At 43.1% G+C, this 18,579-nt stretch overlaps 1 long non-coding RNA gene and 1 other non-coding gene across 2 annotated transcripts; both read right to left on the bottom strand.

The window, feature by feature from the left end:
• Positions 1-7,792: 7,792 nt before the first annotated feature.
• On the bottom strand, positions 7,793-11,076 carry LOC117453858 (uncharacterized). The gene is made up of 8 exons (XR_004552933.2): positions 10,987-11,076; positions 10,154-10,207; positions 9,690-9,744; positions 9,173-9,227; positions 8,953-9,001; positions 8,604-8,720; positions 8,205-8,371; positions 7,793-7,972 (listed from the first exon to the last, which is right to left on the bottom strand). It is a non-coding gene; the product is annotated as an uncharacterized lncRNA (long non-coding RNA).
• LOC117454492 (small nucleolar RNA SNORA74) lies at positions 9,434-9,628 on the bottom strand. The gene has a single exon (XR_004552998.1). It is a non-coding gene; the product is annotated as a small nucleolar RNA SNORA74 (small nucleolar RNA).
• Positions 11,077-18,579: the final 7,503 nt, after the last annotated feature.

Genomic DNA, 18,579 nt, shown 5'->3' with positions numbered 1-18,579 from the left:
TCCCTATAAATACTTTTGGAAGGTTACATGTGTGCCGAATTAAGGTCAGTTCCTCTCATGATTCTGAAACTGTGTTTGAGGGGAATTAGAGTTCATGTTTGCATAGTCTGTCATAATTAAATGTCATGATTTTTGGCTGGAGTTTGCTGTGAGATAACATACCCTCGGGCGGAGGGTCGGCCACATTAAAGGTGGGGTAGGTACATTTGAGAAACCGGCTCGAGATACACGTTTTGTTATATTCCATGGAATGCTCTTAACATCCCGATAGCAATGAATATGAAGTGCTTTGACAAACATCAATGAAAAAAAGTCATCTGAAGCCGTAGTGCTGTAGAAAGCACGACCAATCAGCTGAGCCGGCCCGGCTAAAATAACTGGATGGCCTACATGAATAAATACATGTGTGAGTACATATAAGTGTGTGTTTATATGTTTATAAATGTGTGTGTATATATATATATATATATATATATATATATAAAACAGTATCATTAAATAATGCTGTGTCAGATAAATGAAGTACACAGTAATAGTCAAGGTTATATTCAATATGCTGCACTTACACCAGCTGATAAGATATTTAAAACGTCTTTTGTTTGTCCTGAAAACGACATTTGAGAATACACACAGGCTATTTATAGATGATAAAACACCAGTAATACAATCTCAGGACTCTTCGATATGGCTTTGATTACAGGATCGTTTACTTTCAGTCAACAAATCCTTTGGAAAGACAAAAAACAACTATTCAATATCCTGCTCATCCTGCTTTACCGCGACCGCTATCTGCCGAAGAAGAAGTCTATGACGCTATCGCGTAGAGCTACGTTCTTGCGTAATGCGGAAGTGGGCGTGGTTAAATCTAAATTGGGTTGGAATAACGATAGACGCGTACTGGCTTCGTTTCTGAAGGAAGTGACTTGGAAGTACGCGACTACCAAGCCAGCATTCTTTTTTGTTAGATGGAATTTTGGTGGTTAATAGAGTCTTGGATGAGTCAAAGATTAGCAACAAAATTGATTTGACTGCATTATTATTTTTGACGTAGTGTCAGATACACGCCCCAAACAACTGCTATTAAATCATCATACATCAATATCTTTTTCTACTTTTTTTTCATGAATCACTTAAACAACTTCTAACGTACTCAAAACTACCAAACATTCAATCATTTTTAGGATTTTAACCCTTTAAATGCCTGTTTAATTATTTGAATTATTTCATTATTCATTACAAAAAAACACAAAAAATGAAAAAATTTCAATGTAATAATTAGTAGAGGGATGGAACTTTGGTGGTTAATAGAGTCTTGGATGTGTCAAAGATTAGCAACAAAATTGATTTGACTGCATTATTATTTTTTACGTAGTGTCAGATACTACCTCTGGACACCTTCGTGGCAAAAATGTACACGCCCATAATAACTGCTATTAAATCATCATACATCAATATATTTTTTTAGTTTTTTTTTCATGAATCATTTAAACAACTTCTAACGTACTCAAAACTACCAAACATTCAATAATTTTCAGGATTTTAACCCTTTAAATGCCTGTTTAATTATTTGAATTATTTCATTTTGTCTTACGAAAAAACACAAAAAATGAAAAATGTTCGATATAATTAGTAGAGGGATGGAACTTTGGTGGTTGTTAGAGTCTTGGATGAGTCAAAGATTAGCAACAAAATTGATTTGACTGCATTATTATTTTTTACGTAGTGTCAGATACTACCTCCGGACACCTTCGTGGCAAAAAATGCCTCATTGACTGCCATTCAAAGCACCTTTTTTGATCTCACTGCCATTGCAGTATAAAACCATGCATTTTGTAATGTCAGCATTTCATCTAGAAGAAAAGTTGTTATATTTGAAATTTTTACTGTATTCCACAAGATTCAACCATTTTCCCACTGTAGGCCGATCCGTGAAATTATGTTTATAATATCTAGCCGTGTGACTACCAGGGGGGCCAACAGTGATTTGTGCATGTGAAATAATTTTCAAATCAATGTCTGAGTCATCGATGTGAACATTTATTGGGAAAACTTTGAAAACTTCAACAACACAACAGAACATATGAAATAGGAACACATTTGAAACAGAAATATCCAGGCTTTGAATATGTGATGTATGTGTGTGTGTGTGTTTGAGTGAAACAAGTGTGTGTGTGTGTGTGTGTGTGTGTGTGTGTGTGTGTGTGTGTGTGTGTGTGTGTGTGTGTGTGTGTGTGTGTGTGTGTGTGTGTGTGTGTGTGTGTGTGTGTGTGTGTGTGTGTGTGTGTGTTCAGTTTAGCTCAGCTCATTTCCAGCAGCAGACCAGCAGGTCCTGCAGCATGGGACCTGGTGCTCTCTACACGTGCACCTGTTACACTTGGTGCACGTGGTAGAAGACCTCTTTTTTAGGCCTGTGCACAACCAGCACACACATCTCCTTCTGGTCGAGCCCGTGGCACGAGTGGTGATGGCGGTCTCGGTGGTTTCTGCGAGGGCAGCAACATTGGTCTGTAACTCCACCACCATGGTAGCAGCAGCTGCTGTTCGCAGGGGGTGCTTTCTCCGCATGATCTGTGAGGACACCATGGATTCCCCCAGCTCTTCTAAGAACAACCTCCGTTTGTAGGTTCTTTGCTGGTTCCAGGAGGGATTTACTGCAGTGAACAGCACACAAGCATTGAAGGCGGAGACATCAATGCAGTTGAAGATCAGGACAAGAGGCCACCGAAGTGTCCGCCTCCTACAGCTGTAGGTACTGACCACCTCCAAACGATCAAGGAAAAAAATAGAATATAAATAAATAAATATCCTTCCTCAGCATTCACAAGTATTTTATATAATTCATTATTTATATAAATGCAAGAAATATGTCTAATGAATGATAAGCACTTATAATAAATACATAGTTATCTCAAATAAACACATGCAATCAGTGAGAATAAATAGACTACGTTTGGAATCAATTCATATAGTAATAAAAGCATATAATCACATACCTTCAGTGGCGTTTTTATAGGGGCACACAAAACTCAGATGTCTATATATAAGCTTCTGCAGTGAGGTTCATGGCTGGTGAGGCACTGGCTCTGACTCTTCAGGTTTACAAATATTATATTTTGACCTAAATCAAAATATAATATTATTTTCAAAAGCTTTTTTAGTCTGATGCTTCAATTAATTTTAAACGGACAGTTCAACAGAAGCATACCCAAAAAATTTAATTTTATCATTTACATATTGAATTGTTCTCTCTTAGTAAGATCCCATTTTCAATAAAATTGCAGTCTTACCTTGACTTGAAGATGAAGTCCATTTGCCTATCCTTCTGGACAAAAATCTCTATTACTTTTTTTGTAAAAGTCCTCCTTATCTTCTTGTAGTTTCAAAATGCTATCATAAATCTAATCGATAGATTTAGGATTCGAACATTATAAAAGTAGGGTAAACATGTGGATATTAACCGGCTGAACAAAACGTTCATTTATCTAACAGCTACGTTTCCCACAGACCTTATTTGGAGCTATTTTCTAAAATCCTATGGAGAAATCTCATTGCTCTTTTGTCGAGGGAAGCCATGCGCAGTTTACTTCCGGGTTTTAGGACGCGTCACTGCAGCTCTCTCGTCTCCTCTTCACACACCACACTTTTCGCGGCACACGTACTTACAGCCAATCAGCTCTGAATGATGTGAGATGACGTATGGTGGGGATGGCAGCACTATGGTCATTATTTTTTTGCCACACACATTAAATAGGAAAATATTCTGAGCATGCGCAGTGTAGTTTTTATAGTCACCGTTCACTTAGACAGTGAGAGGGAGGGGCAGGATCGGGTTTTGCCCCACATGGCTCTAAACAGCTCAATAGGCACACACTGTAGACACTAATTAGAAGAACACAGACTAAAACAGCAATGTACAGACGAATCAGATGATTAACCATGATCTTAAAATATATTTAATATATTTTTTGCATTTTTTTGTAATCATTATTTTTAATACTTTCTGCTGACACTAGGTGGGGCTGTGCTGTGGTGGTGGTTGTGAATGCAAACACAGATGACAAGACAGCTCTCTGCTTAGTCTGCTTCAGTTTGGGGGCAAGCTCAGGCTTGTTTGCCCTGATGGTCCCTACCAGGGCCACTTTCTTCTTCAGAAGCTCCTGGGCAAGTGAGTAGGAAGTGAAAAAATTGTCACATGTAAGTGTGACACCCTTGAGCCCCTCAGTCATGTCCAGGATGACTCGCTTTCCCTGGCCCTTCTCCGGAGATTCACCAGCGGCTTTTCCAGTATACACCTGGCACCTCCAGGCATATGATGTGGCGACATCTGCGGTGATCCAGATTTTCAGCCCGTACTTCAGCCCGTACTTCGCTGGCTTGCTGGCCCACATATTTCTGAAAGCTGTAAGCTTGTCCTTCTTGTATCGAGCAGGACGGGTGAGTCGGTCATCGAATCGGAGGCTGGCGCTTATCATTTCAAAGCGTTTGTGGGACAGGGTGGCCCTGAAGATTGGTCTCCCACTCTGGTCATCCCACAGGCTGCGGGTAGATTCCCCTTTGGACCGGTACACACCCGCCAGGATGAGAAGTCCCATGTAAGCCCGAATCTCTTCAGCATCCACATCGTTCCATCCTGACACTGAACGCCTCCCATCGAGATTTGTCATCTGTAAAATTAGCTGAATCATGTCGGGAGTGAAGAAAAGGTCAGAAGAGGATGCCGCATCATAGATTCTTGATATGGCATATCTTGTGGGCCCTGGAATCATGCCGGTGGGTGCCTGAATGTAGCGCAGCGTCTCGGCATGAGATGGAGACCAGACGTGCCCATTTTTCCCTGTCCACTCACTGCTAGGATGGGCTGGATCCTCAGTGTCCTCCCCACTTTCAGACAAACATTCAGAAGCACTCTCAGTTGTGGAGGATCCCAGAGATAATTCAATGTCAGACTCGGAGCTTGTTTCTTCAGAAGAAGAGTCATCACTTGCAAATGAAGGCTGCATGACCATTTCTACGGCCTCTTCTGCAGTGAAATGCCTCTTCATTTTAGCTCCTACTCTTGGCTCCAGGACTTTCTCCTTCTCTCACTCATGAAATAACCCCTCAGCCAAACGCATGTTAACATTTGGCTGTGAAAGCAGCCAGGTGCGTAAACAAACTAACAGTTGTTTTTTTAATTACTCGAGCAACTCTTCAAAGACACATGAAATGCATCCTTCAAAAGATCAAAAGATAACCTTTTTTTGACCCTGAAATGATCAGTGCATGCTTAGACACACACACACACACACACACACACACACACACACACACACACACACATACACACACACACACACACACACACACACACACGCCTATACAGCACCCATAAAATATGGCACCCCCCCCATATCAAGTTGAACTGCCCCAGCCCCAGTAAAAACCAGAGGTTTATGTGAAATTGTTATTTTTTGGAAATAATGGTAGTGTGCAATTATAGGTTTTTATTTTGTGTGTGTTAATTTAAAATAAATCAAACTCCCAAAAAACGTACTCAGCTTCTGTGTGCTTTTATCAACATTGGAATTTACTGTGTAAGCGGCCGCGGGGGGAGAGCTTTAGAGAGCTCTCTCCTGAAAGACTGAGCGGCTCTGATAACCTCAGCTTATAGTTATAAAAAAACAAGAGAATAGGTGAAAAACAGATATAAAATACTATATGACAGTACAAAAAAGTTGTTATTAATAAAGAAGAATATAGTTTGAAAGGGGAGTGATTTGTAAAGTATCCATAAAGAAAAAGAAAATCTACTTACAATGCTGTTTCATCTGGGTGTTGAGAGATGTATCCATAGATCTCCTAATGTTGCTCTCAAAGTGCACCAGATTGATGCTTTTAACTTCAATATTTAAAAAAAAGTCTTCCCGGGGGTGCATGCCCCCGGACCCCCCATAGAGGAGGTGAGGTCCCCCCCCCCCCACTTAGATCATGTTCAAATGGATAGGAAACTACAGTTGCGCACATCTTGTGTCCATATCTTTCGGTTTTGGTGGGCATGCCACAACCGTGCACGCGCGAGTCATAAGTGTAAGTGTCTGCATTTGGGGGGGGGCAGCTAAAATCTTGCCTAGGGCAGCAAATTGGTCAGGGCCGGCCCTGTGTCCAGAGGTAGTATCTGATACTACGTAAAAAATAATAATACAGTCAAATCAATTTTGTTGTTAATCTTTGACAGTGATTTCTGGAGGAAAAAAAAGTAGAAAGAAATGTTGATGTATGATGATTTAATAGCAGTTATTATGGGCGTGTACATTTTTGCCACGAAGGGGTCCAGAGGTAGTATCTGACACTACGTAAAAAATAATAATGCAGTGAAATCCATTTTTATTGTCAATCTTTGACACACCCAAGACTCTAATAACCACCAAAGCCCCATCCCTCTATTAATTATTATATTGAAAAAATGTAAGATTGTGTTTTTTTGTAATAAATAATGCAAATAATTAAACAGGCATTTAAAGGGTTAAAATCCAGAATATTATTAAATGTTTGGTTGATTTGAGCACGTATAAGTTGCTTAAGTGATTCATGGAAAAAAAAAATTCATGTATGATGATTTAATAGCAGTTATTATGGGCGTGTACATTTTTGCCACGGTGTCCAGAGGGTACAAAATGCATCACGAGAGTATAACGACAATGGATTTTAAAAAATGTGACTCAAGACTTCTTACAGAATTCCATGCCAAAAGCTGTAACACAGCTGAAATGATTACCAAAGCAAAAAAAAAAGTCAGGAAAAAAATGTACAAAAATGCCCGAGGAGGGCACAAGGGTTAAACAGTCCTTCTGCGCCATTCGATTACGTAGTTAGCGGAGGTCATTTGAGCCTCTCAGGAGAGAGCTCTCTTCCACCTGGTTGTAGACAAGCACTTTAAATTCGTTAGCATAGCTAGCCAACCAGATGCTAATAACAGATCGCCACTGTGCTTACAACTAAAACTGCCAGCATGTGTACGACTCCTTATGGGCACTGCAATATTTGAAGAGCTGGAGCGGCGTTCCGGTGCTCTCCGTCAGCACTCGTCTAGTGTTTTTCAAAGTGGGGGCCACGCAAAGTTTGAGAGTTTGATATGTAACTGCATATTTATAAATCTGTGTCCTTTGATGCCAATATTTTCGAATCATACGACCGCCCTTCAAGCCAATCAGAATCGAGCTGCCGCTACTGAGTGTGAAACTGAGCTCAGCTTTTGGGGCAAGTGAATATTTGTAGCTGCCCTGCAGCTGGATGAGAGCACGGATGTAGCAAATGTCGCAGATTTGCTTGCATACAGATTTATTTCAGAAGACAACTTTGTTGAGGAAAAATAATTTTGCAAAGCACTGGAAGGTAGGATATACAGTACATCATCTGAAATGGACTTGACTGGTCTCGTTGTGTGGGTGTGTGTTCAGATGGGGCAGCGGCTATGACAGGCAAAAAAAGCGGAGTGACATTTTTGATCAGGCAGAAGGCCCCAAATGTAGTGCTAACGCACTGCATGTTCCATAGGGGGCACTTAAAATTAAAATATCAACAGGGAGGTCCCCGCCAGAGGATAATGCTATATGGGGCCCCTGGCATGGCAAAGTTTGGGAACCCCTGCTCTAGTCTACACTCCTTTCACATTACATAACCACTCTTCGGTTCTCCACGTACAAGACACCCAAATCAGCGTTAAAAAGGCGGGAGGCGCCAAAAAGCGACCAATTTGCATCACTGATTTAAGACACTCAACTTTTAGACTCACAAATCAGACCGGACAACAGAGTTGATGCTAGAGCATATATTTAATATGTGTACATGATAAACATTTCACAGTTGTTTATACAGTACAATCATCTCCTGTAGATAAGGTAGGCAATTCCTTTAGGACATTTAAACCCAATGTTTAAGTCCTGTTCACAGCCTCAGTGCTGGAGGGGGGGGGGCGGCAGGTGGACTGATAACCCTGAAACACAAAGCACAGTATCAGCAGACAGCCTGCAGAAATAGTTTCGTGTACAACATTACAGAAGTGTGTATCAGGTCTTAAGTCAGGCTCTAGTAAATGGTCTTCACTGAGTCTGTGCCAAAGTCCCGAGCTTTCTCTTCCAATGTTAAAATTCGACAGCAGAGATGAAGGCTCTGCCATGAGAGTACACATTGGTTTACAGTACACACTGATACTGCGCTGCACTTACTATCCAGGCTTAGTGCAGTCCAAGTCCTGCTGCCCCTCGGACAAGACGAGTGTTGGTCAAAGCAGCTCAGCGCTGTCCTCTGCCAACAGGACTTAAACTAATGTTTAAGTCCTGTTCACAGCCTCAGTGCTGGACCACGGGGGGCGGCAGGTGGACTGATCATCACACTGAAACACAAAGCACAGTATCAGCAGACAGCCTGCAGAAATAGTTTCGTGTACAACATTACAGAAGTTTGTATCAGGTCTTAAGTCAGGCTCTAGTAAATGGTTTTCACTGAGTCTGTGCCAAAGTCCCGAGCTTTCTCTTCCAATGTTAAAATTCGACAGCAGAGATGAAGGCTCTGCCATGAGAGTACACATTGGTTTACAGTACACACTGATACTGCGCTGCACTTACCATCCAGGCTTAGTCCAGTCCAAGTCAGGTTAAAGCAGCTCAGTGCCGTCCTCTACTGACAGGTCTTTCACAGCCTCAGTGCTGGACCACGGGGGGGCGGCAGGTGGACTGATAACCCTGAAACACAAAGCACAGTATCAGCAGACAGCCTGCAGAAATAGTTTAGTGTACAACATTACAGAAGTTTGTATCAGGTCTTAAGTCAGGCTCTAGTAAATGGTCTTCACTGAGTCTGTGCCAAAGTCCCGAGTTTTCTCTTCCAATGTTAAAATTCCACAGCAGAGATGAAGGCTCTGCCATGGCAGTACACACTGGTTTACAGTACACACTGATACTGAGCTGCACTTACTATCCAGGTTTGGTCCAGTCCATGTCAGGTCCTGCTGCTCCTCGGGCTCCTGAGAGAAGAAGAGTGTCAGTCAAAGCAGCTCAGTGCTGCCCTCTGCTGACAGAGGGCTGCTATGCTCAGGGTTAATGGTTCACCACGGTTTTGTCTGCATGATGTGTTACATTGTTAGTCATCATTGCATGAGACTCAGTTCAATAGTTGAACGGATTCAGTCACTCACCTTCAGTCAGCAGCATGATGCGAGCCCCTCACTGAGCAGCCTCTAGGGGCTCCACCTGCAACACAGGAAACAAGTCTTTAAATAATGTAAATGAGTTCAGATCAATTTATCCAATCAAAATATAAAGCGTCAAAGTACAGTGTTTTGCAGCGTGACCTTTGAGCCACGTTTACTGCAATTTAATAGATCTTACATCTGCATTTTTAACTTTAAAATGGGACTTGAACAGCACCAGAGCCTCCCGTGGTGTGTCAGTATGAGGGTGTGCGGCCCCGCACTAGGCCGGCCCTGCGTGAGTGCAGGACAGGCCACTCTCGTGGGGCCCGGCTCTGCAGCCGCTCAGCAGAAACAGCCTCTAAAACAGAGTCTGCGCACTGAGAGCAGCACAGAGCCTTTCTCTGCCAGCACTGTAACACCGAAGCAGACACACAGCCTGTCAGCTGACTTAGTGCTGGGGGGTGGAGGGGGAGGCACCATGGGGGTCCTGCTTCAGAAATGATGATGCATCAGTGTTTACCTGCAGTCGCAGAGCTGCCACTTGGGCATGGTTGTAGGTCAGGATGTGGGCATGTCTGCAAGGGAAACATCAGTATCACTTGGTGCCCAATGACGAAGGCCACATTAGTGGAGAGATGAGAACACTCATTACTTTACATTCTAAAAAAGGAGTCTTTAGAGTTGGCATGATTTCTGGCAGCATAAGCTGATGGAATAGGAGCAGAGCTGCAAGTCCCGACTACACACGGCTGTTTTATGCAGATAGATCCGTCCGTTAAGCTAAGGCGTGTTCAGTTTTTAAACAAACCAAAAATTGTTAACGTGTATATAAATAATATGACATGGTCTCCACATTAACACAATTAAAGGATTAGCCTGCTTTACGACATTTAAATATTCCGGATGACCCTTAAGCATACTCAATGCATTTCCATTTAAAATCGGTACATTTGCAGAGCATGGTGAAGTGCACGACATACACACCTATATTGAGCCGAGGGAGCGAGCGCTGTCATGTGATTTCCATCGTCAATATGCCTATAATGAGAAACAGATTAAACACATAGCCCACAAGATAAAAGGCAGTATAAAATATTAAGCTACTTCACTCTCCACTCACTGAAACATTGATCTACCCTAATGATATGAATTGGAAAGTGCTCTCTGCATTGAAACTGTTTACTGAAGACTAATTTAAGATGGAATTTAAGTACTGTGCTTGCACCGACACCAGAGGGCGCCATAACTGGCAAACTTCAGTGTTGATCACTGTGCCCAAACAAGCCATATATATATATATATATATACACATACCACATGCAGGACTTATTTCCTGAATAATTCTTAATTAAAAAAAAAAGATGAACTATGCATATAATTACCTTCAAACTATTGAAGGTAACAACTGAGAAACTCATTTATCAGCAGAACTGACCGACTTTTACGATGTGTGCTTAGAGCAATTCAAAATGGAAACTATAACGACGGTAGCAGCTACCATTAAAATAAAACTCGTGTTTGACTGAAACACGTGTTCATGTTGTAACGTCGTGGAGCCAACAGCAGTCCTTATTTAACTCACGTACTTGTGTTTGCACTTTAGTGTGACTTTTTGAAGCAGTAACATAACTAGCTATTAATGACAGACAAATAGATCACATGTAGGCTACGCGTCCTTTTGCAATTAAATGCCCAACTGTAACTGCGTCACACTACGCTAACTGCTCACTCTGTAGTGCTGATTGCTGATGTAACTACAGCCAACAGCGGGAGTTCTAACAGTTTCCAATCCAAACACGTGTTCTATAAGTACTCACGTCAGCAGGGCTTGTCCGCAGAGGACAGTTCTTCACCAGACTGAGAGACTGGACGGAAGTCTCGCTGAGACTTATAAGGCTTATGCCGCGGTGCATTTTGGGAGGGGAAGCTCGCCCAAAGATCGTATTTTGAGCAGAGCTACCACTCGGCTGTCCTCCTCATGTTATCCTCTTAACAACAACATATCTTACAGAACTCCAATTATTTCTCCAAATAATTGTACGCTACATTTGAAATAAAATGTAGCATTGAATATAAATCCTTATTGTAATTGTACAAGTACAACATTGCATTGCTTTTTACATTTCATAATATATTTGGAAAAATAATTGGAGTTTGTAATTTATTTCCAACTTATTACTTCAGAAAAATATTATGTGATCGATAATGATTCATAGTAGTTGAATAACTTACCGTAATGACTTTTTCCTTCACTGAAAGATTATGTAGAGGATTCTGGCGATTTGTGAATTTCTGATAACTTCTGTTTATCTGAAAATGTTATATTGAAGAGGGAATGTAACATTATAAAGGAAATATTCTTTTCGAAATATCCGAAATATTATACACAACATTCGGCTAATGTTTCTTAGAATCAAAGCATTGTGTCACAGAATGGAAGACAAAGGTAACTATTTTCCTGCTTTATTTCAGATCTTGTTTGTTACATCACATCCAGAAAATTACAAAGATACCTGATGAACAGAAAAGGAAACGAAGGAGCAAAAGGTCACAGCCAATGAAGATGGCAAAGACTGTAACATGTTGGGATAAAAACGTTTTCAAGAGTTCTATAGGCTACCTAGAAATATTATGGTTGATGGTCGCAAAAATCTGTATTAATTGTCCCCTACCTATACTTAAAATAACTTCAACACACTTGTTTGTAAAGACTAGTACAAGTAACATTTACTTCAGCATGCTTTAGTATCCTCTCAAAGCAATTAAGCACAATATCATTTATTTGTACTTAGATAGAATACTCAGCCTGACAAGGGGAGTTAGCGAGAGCGCCGAAAGTGCTTATGCTGGTGTAGAATGAAAGCGGTTAAGAATAATCCGGGATCAAATAATATGTGAGGGTGTAGAAATCATAGCGTTAATGCCCCTTTCACACCAGCGCCTTTTCAGCTCCGGCTCGGAGCTAGAGCCTGAAAAGCGCCGGGTTTTCCTGTTCACACCGCAGCGGCGCCGGCTCTTAGCTCCGGAATCCGCTTCATTTCCAGCTCCAAAAAATTGTCGGTCCAGAGGCAAGAGCTTTGGAGCTAAGAGGCGACGTCGCTTACGTCTCTCTCACGTCGAGCCGTGCAGGAAACTAAACCCACCTCCCATGGGTCGACTGTCATGCCTGCCTACAAGCAGTAGTGCCTATAAACACACTTTATAAAGTCAGGCAACACTAACCAGGCTTCGTGTGATTCTGTTTATTTGTGCCTTACTTTGACCATCCGTTCGCTGTTATCGATCATTGTGGAGAGAGGCAGACGTGTTGTTTTGTATTATTGCAGCTATCGGATGCAAGTAGTCAGTTTAGCTTCGGTTGCTATGCCAACATCACCCGTTTTATACCAGAGAAACTTTCATAACAGCGTTGTGATACCAAACAGTGTCAATTCAGACTGACACACATTCACTTAGGCTAAGGGGAACTGGGGATATGCATCAGCTGCTTGTGTGAGTCGGACAGTGAATACTTAGAGCGGCCGCTGCAGTGTGAGCTAACCGGGAGCTAACGGGAGAATAAACTCCGTGGAAGAGCAGCCAGCACTGCAGCGGTCGGTAAATGCTGCAGAAACACATTAATAAACAATGAACCACGGCACTCTGGAGAAAAGTATAAGGTTGGAGAAGTCGTTATTCAATTTATTCTGGCTTCGTGTGATTAAAAGCAACACGATCATCGACCCGACGCAGTTGTTGTTGTGAGCTGCCGTTGGGGGGCAAATCAGCGATGTAAACGGTGACGTCATGACGCAGCAGGGGCAGCTCTGGGGCGCCAGTGGGCGGTGTGCACAGAGCGGGAGCTGAAAAGGGAAACCGGAGCTGAACCAGAAAAGCGCCCGCTCGGAGCTAGAAACTGAAAAGCGCTGGTGTGAAAGCCGCATAAGTGGCATTTGTATAAGTGCTGACTGCGTTTAGTTGGGTTTGTATGTGGGTAATTCTGTTGAGTTATATGTTTGTGTTTGAAAAGTGTTCCCCCTCCCGTTATGTCTGTTGCCTGTGTGCACCTGGTGCCCTGGGTTGTTTCCTCCCCCCTCACCTGTGTCTTGCTGGTTTGATTGGTCTGGGCGTATTTAGGCTCTGTTTATCCTGTCAGTATGGGTGAGATCCTTGTGGCTGCAGGATGTGTTCATGGAGAACAGCAGGATTGAGGCTGTGAACCTTTATATATACAGTCTATGCTGTGAACTAGTGATGGCGAGATGACGCCTTATGAAGCTTTGAAGCTTTCCAGCCTTCCAGCCAATTGGGTCGCAAAAGGGTTCATCTCATGAGGCTTCATCATGGGCTTCATTTGAACACAAACGGGGGGTTTGGTCAAAGTGTGTAAAACTGGCAGATTGGACATCTCAACAGTGTGCTATCTCATACCGAGTCCCCAATGAGTAAAGCCTTAGAATAACTCTAAACAACGAACATTAAATCATATTTTCATGTTAACAATATTGTATTTATTCCAGTTGAATGATTGTGATTGAAAAGCCTAAGGAGGCTGGTAAACATTGCAAAGAGGGATTTGTATTCCTTAATAATATTCTTAAACGTAACCATGTTGTAGCCTGAGAAAGGCTAAACCATATCAAAGAATACATTTATTAACTACATTATCTCATTTAGCTGTAGCTTTTATAAACAACAACAAATACGTATTGTGCAGTCGTTGAACCAGGGACACTGCGGTCGTGAGTCAACTGCTTTCCAGCTGAGCCACAGCACACACACTAAAGCTCCCTGAAAACACTGCAACATATTTATTCCTGTATTTATTCATGTTTATATTCCTACATGTATTTATGCTTGTATCCATTTATACTTATGACATGTTCCGACCTCTATATGAGTGAGGGTCTGAGCTGTCTCAATTCCATCGTGTCACCGGGCCCGGGTACAGGAGGGGTAATATGGAACTTATTATACATCCATGGGTATTATGAGCATTGTGGTTCACCGGTTCAACCGATCTGAATCGCTTCGTGAAGCAGTCACGTGGTATCGACAGGCAGCGAGGCTTCGTTTGTCATCGGTGACGTCACTGGCCCAAAACGATACAAGCCTCGGTACATGCTTCACAAAAAGCTTCGGGGATTACTCGACACACGCTCCGAAGCCTCGGCGCAATACGTAACATCACTACTGTGAACTATGTGCACATGATTTTAATAAATGCCCACACCGGGTAATAATTTTTGGACGTTCTGCCTCTGCCTCCTTGCTTGGTCAACGGTCAGCTTCACAGGAATAAAGAATAAAAAACAAGAGTCACTAGACTTCAAATCTAAATATTAGGTAAGGTCTGCAGTTTCTGCAGTGTGGGTAATGTAGTCAGAAGGTCATCACAGCTGGAACAGTTGAGGTGTAGTTTGAAGAGTGCACATTCCTGAGAGAGAATATACATTTACGACACATTTTAACTTGCAACATTTTCTTTTAAATTGACAAACATCATGTGTAATTCGTGGCACGATTCAAACTGGATCGAAAGATAATCTTTCTCTCGCCATTGACTTCAATACATATTTTTTTCCGAAATAAGATCCCATGGAGGTCCACTGGAAGGGGAGGGACTTCGCCACTCTATTTTGGAAAAAGTGTGTATTGAAGTCATAGATTGAAGTCACGAATTACACATATGATGTTTGTCAATCTTAAAAAATTATTTGCATGTCAAAAAAGTCACAGTTTGTCGTAAAACTGTTGAAATATAAGACTATGAAAAATACGCAACTAGAAATACTTCAAATCCCGGTCCTGCATGCTGGCTCTTACGGAACCGACTAACTCCCTTTTTGTGTATTTGCAGCTCTCAACCAAGCGGCAAACTCTGGGGCAGAGCCAGGCCAATAAGGAAGTGCCACAAACTGCAGTTCATCTATTGGCCGATAGGCGATCACTGCAGAAAGGATGAATTTCCATAGACCCCCATGAAGCGAGCATGAAGCGGTGGATGCGGCGTGAATCACGCGATTGAGGCGATTAAACTGTGCCGCGTCAAACGCGAGTTACATTTTTTCAACTCGAGCGTCAAATTCACGTGACGCGTTCTCGCGGAAGCCAATCAGCGGTGATGATCTCAGCCTGCCGTCACTGACGTTCAACCAGAAAACATCAGCCATTAGCTATTAGCAGTTAGCACTCAGAGCTCACAGCTCCTCATATCTGTTCAGAAACTGGACAATAGTTAAACAAGTACAAACCACAGACTGTCTGTGTCATCGCATCAGTCGCTGGTTAATTTATGTCTGTAGGCCGTTGTTATGAGTGTGGAGTGAGCATATACAATGTTAGCTTAGCCTGGTCAACCCAATCTCCATTCAGAAAAACAAGCATTTTAAAAGGTTTGTTGCCTGCCGTCTTGTCTGCAGACTTGTCAAGCATTAATTCATGGTTTTTACTAACCGGTATCAGTATGTTGTTACTTCGGCATCATTTAGAAACGTGTATTACAATTTAATCACGGTAAAATATGTTAATTTCGTTGTAGTCAGCGAGCCAGCGCATCTTGTTTGAATGACAAGTTGTAAACACAGCTGTCAGCCGCGGTGAAACTTGAGCGATTAGAGCGAAGCGAATATTCGCATCGCGTCCAGTGTGAACGTAGCATTACAGTTTTTGCATACATTAGGGCGTGGTCACTTTGATGGACAGGTACGTGCCTCACTGTCAACTAACAACAACTTGTACACTCTGCTAGGCTACAACGTTAGCTAGTTGTAGTTACTGTACTTGTTACAAATACCAGACGATTAAAATGTCGTGCTGTGTTGTTGAATGTTCTAACAGAACTTCCAAGAAGTCTAAAATGATAATATTATACATGTTAGCCCCGTTAGCAGGTGTTTGTTTAGCTTAGCTTGTTATATTATATAGCTTATTAACCAGCTAAGGACGTAACCCTTTATACGTGTGTATATATATATATATATATATACATGTGCGTAGAAAGCATCCTCAATGTGGGTGGGACAATTTGACAGGGGGTTTGGGCGGGTGGTGGAACTCACCTCCGCTAGGGGGGTCCGGGAGCATGCTCTCCCGGGAAGATTTTTTTAAAATGTTGAAGTCAAATGCATCAATCTGGTGCACTTTGAGAGCAAAATTAGGGACTAAATCTATAGATACATCTCTCAACAACACCCATGTGAAACAGAACTGTAAACAGATTTACTTTTTCTTCATGCATATTTTACAAATCACTCCCCTTTTAAACTGTATTTTTGTGTTACTGTCCTATAGTATGAGTTGGAATTATTTCATACCTGTTATTCTCTTGTTTTTTATAACTATTATTAATGATCATATAAAGGTGTGCCTTGAAAATACTTATTTACATAAATGATTACCAAACCGTTTGAGACCCACTACTTTACCTCACTGAGCTGTAGTTATCAGCCTCTCAGTCTGACAGGAGAGGACTCTCCCTCCACCTATCAGAGTCCTTTACCTCACTAAGCTGTAGCTATCAGCCTCTCAGTCTGACAGGAGAGGACTCTCCCTCCACCTCTCAGAGAGTCCTTTACCTCACTGAGCTGTAGCTATCAGCCTCTCAGTCTGACAGGAGAGGACTCTCCCTCCACCTCTCAGAGTCCTTTACCTCACTGAGCTGCAGTTATCAGCCTCTCAGTCTGACAGGAGAGGACTCTCCCTCCACCTCTCAGAGTCCTTTACCTCACTAAGCTGTAGCTATCAGCCTCTCAGTCTGACAGGAGAGGACTCTCCCTCCACCTCTCAGAGTCCTTTACCTCACTGAGCTGCAGTTATCAGCCTCTCAGTCTGACAGGAGAGGACTCTCCCTCCACCTCTCAGAGTCCTTTACCTCACTAAGCTGTAGCTATCAGCCTCTCAGTCTGACAGGAGAGGACTCTCCCTCCACCTCTCAGAGAGTCCTTTACCTCACTGAGCTGTAGCTATCAGCCTCAGTCTGACAGGAGAGGACTCTCCCTCCACCTCTCAGAGTCCTTTACCTCACTAAGCTGTAGCTATCAGCCTCTCAGTCTGACAGCAGAGGACTCTCCCTCCACCTCTCAGAGAGTCCTTTACCTCACTGAGCTGCAGTTATCAGCCTCTCAGTCTGACAGGAGAGGACTCTCCCTCCACCTCTCAGAGAGTCCTTTACCTCACTGAAATGTAGCTATCAGCCTCTCAGTCTGACAGGAGAGGACTCTCCCTCCACCTCTCAGAGAGTCCTTTACCTCACTGAGCTGTAGCTATCAGCCTCTCAGTCTGACAGGAGAGGACTCTCCCTCCACCTCTCAGAGAGTCCTTTACCTCACTGAGCTGTAGCTATCAGCCTCTCAGTCTGACAGGAGAGGACTCTCCCTCCACCTCTCAGAGAGCCCTTTACCTCACTAAGCTGTAGCTATCAGCCTCTCAGTCTGACAGGAGAGGACTCTCCCTCCACCTCTCAGAGAGTCCTTTACCTCACTGAGCTGTAGCTATCAGCCTCTCAGTCTGACAGGAGAGGACTCTCCCTCCACCTCTCAGAGTCCTTTACCTCACTGAGCTGTAGTTATCAGCCTCTCAGTCTGACAGGAGAGGACTCTCCCTCCACCTCTCAGAGTCCTTTACCTCACTAAGCTGTAGCTATCAGCCTCTCAGTCTGACAGGAGAGGACTCTCCCTCCACCTCTCAGAGAGTCCTTTACCTCACTGAGCTGTAAGCTATCAGCCTCAGTCTGACAGGAGAGGACTCTCCCTCCACCTCTCAGAGTCCTTTACCTCACTAAGCTGTAGCTATCAGCCTCTCAGTCTGACAGCAGAGGACTCTCCCTCCACCTCTCAGAGAGTCCTTTACCTCACTGAGCTGCAGTTATCAGCCTCTCAGTCTGACAGGAGAGGACTCTCCCTCCACCTCTCAGAGAGTCCTTTACCTCACTGAAATGTAGCTATCAGCCTCTCAGTCTGACAGGAGAGGACTCTCCCTCCACCTCTCAGAGAGTCCTTTACCTCACTGAGCTGCAGTTATCAGCCTCTCAGTCTGACAGGAGAGGACTCTCCCTCCACCTCTCAGAGAGCCCTTTACCTCACTAAGCTGTAGCTATCAGCCTCTCAGTCTGACAGGAGAGGACTCTCCCTCCACCTCTCAGAGAGTCCTTTACCTCACTGAGCTGTAGCTATCAGCCTCTCAGTCTGACAGGAGAGGACTCTCCCTCCACCTCTCAGAGTCCTTTACCTCACTGAGCTGTAGTTATCAGCCTCTCAGTCTGACAGGAGAGGACTCTCCCTCCACCTCTCAGATTCCTTTACCTCACTAAGCTGTAGCTATCAGCCTCTCAGTCTGACAGGAGAGGACTCTCCCTCCACCTCTCAGAGTCCTTTACCTCACTGAGCTGTAGTTATCAGCCTCTCAGTCTGACAGGAGAGGACTCTCCCTCC

Source organism: Pseudochaenichthys georgianus, chromosome 10, assembly GCF_902827115.2.
Source record: "Pseudochaenichthys georgianus chromosome 10, fPseGeo1.2, whole genome shotgun sequence".
In the NCBI taxonomy this organism is placed as follows: Eukaryota; Metazoa; Chordata; class Actinopteri; order Perciformes; family Channichthyidae; genus Pseudochaenichthys; species Pseudochaenichthys georgianus.
This window is presented reverse-complemented; position numbering and strand designations above follow the sequence as displayed.